At 70.8% G+C, this 1334-nt stretch overlaps 1 protein-coding gene across 4 annotated transcripts in view; it reads left to right on the forward strand.

Moving 5' to 3' along the window:
- LOC123085684 (protein SUPPRESSOR OF QUENCHING 1, chloroplastic) overlaps positions 1-1334 on the forward strand; it is a 28939-nt gene that overhangs the window by 16105 nt on the left and 11500 nt on the right. The gene's annotated exons all lie outside the window — the stretch shown is intronic.

Here is a 1334-nt window from a genome sequence, read left to right on the forward strand (position 1 = left end):
TGCGGCCGCGGCGACGCGCACGGCCAGGGCCCCTGCCACGAGCAGGGCCGTCGCCATCACCGGCGCCACCGCCGGCCGGTCCGTCTCCAGCGCCAGCACGGGGAGCTGGGGCGCCGATCCTCTCCGCACGGGCCAGCGCGATGGAAATCGGGTAGGTGAGGGTCCGGATGGCAGGCGCCTCCGAGCCCACGCGCGCGGAGATCTGTTCCACGATTTCCAGGATGGCGGCGCGGCGGATGTTGGCAGGATCATGCGTGCGCCCCGCCAGCCGGAAGACGGCCAAATCAGCCCTAGAACGCGTGCCGGGGTGGAGTCTCTCAATCCAGCAGCTCTCCCCAAGAATATGCTCGGCCGTCGAGAGGTGCCATGCCTGAGCAGGGATGCCCCGGAGCTCAAGCTCGACGTGGTGCTCGAACTGGCCGGAGCCCGCATGAGCCAGCTTGCTCCAGGGTCGCACGGAGAGGGAGAACCGCGGGGAGCGGATGAAGTGATCACCGTTGAGGCGATCCATGGTCGAGCGCGAGTTGAAGAGGATCAGAAAATCTTCGGGGTGATGGACGTGAACTGTGAAGTCACCGTCGACGAGCTCGAGGGAGATGAGCACGTCGGTGACCTCGGCAGCGGACACGGGTGGCCTGTTGCCAGTAATGGAGGCCACCATCGCGCGGGTGAGAACCACCTCGGCCTCCTCCATCTCAACCGAGTGCGACATGATGACCCGCACCGGTGCGGGGGCGGGAGCCAAGGGAGCGTGGACCACCGGAGCAGCAGGTGGTGGCGGCGACGGCGTTGTGGCCCGAGGCGCAGCCCCGCGAACAGCAGGGCCCGAGCGGCCGGAGTCGGCCCGGGAGTCTTCCCGGCGCCGGGCGTCGCAGGCGCGCGACTCGTGGCCGGACTCGAGGCAGCGGCGGCAGCGGACGTCGTTGGTGCAGTCCCGCACCCGATGACGGTGGTCCAAACAGCGGAAGCAGAGGCCGGCGACCTCCTCCGGCGAGGGGCTGCGTCGTCGGGGCTGAGGAGGGGAAGGCACGGCCTCCTGGCGATTCCGACGCCGCGGAAGCTGGTAGCCTTCCGCGTCGACCTGGACGCCGCCAGGGGCGCGGAAAACCTCGGAGCGGGGGCCGAGGCGACTCGCGGCAGGCTGCCTAGCTGTGGCAGCGGCATGAGCGGGGGTTGGGAGCGCATGCGGCGTGGGGGCGGCCGGCGGGGAGCGTGCGACATCGCTGTACGAGCGCGTCGAGGACTCGCCCTCCGAGTCGGACCAGCGGCCGCCAAGGGACACGCGGTCGTCGGAGGGGGTCGCCCGGCGGTCGGCAGGGTCAGCACTGGGGGTC

The sequence above is a fragment of the Triticum aestivum genome, chromosome 4A (genome assembly GCF_018294505.1).
Source record: "Triticum aestivum cultivar Chinese Spring chromosome 4A, IWGSC CS RefSeq v2.1, whole genome shotgun sequence".
NCBI classification, from domain to species: Eukaryota; Viridiplantae; Streptophyta; class Magnoliopsida; order Poales; family Poaceae; genus Triticum; species Triticum aestivum.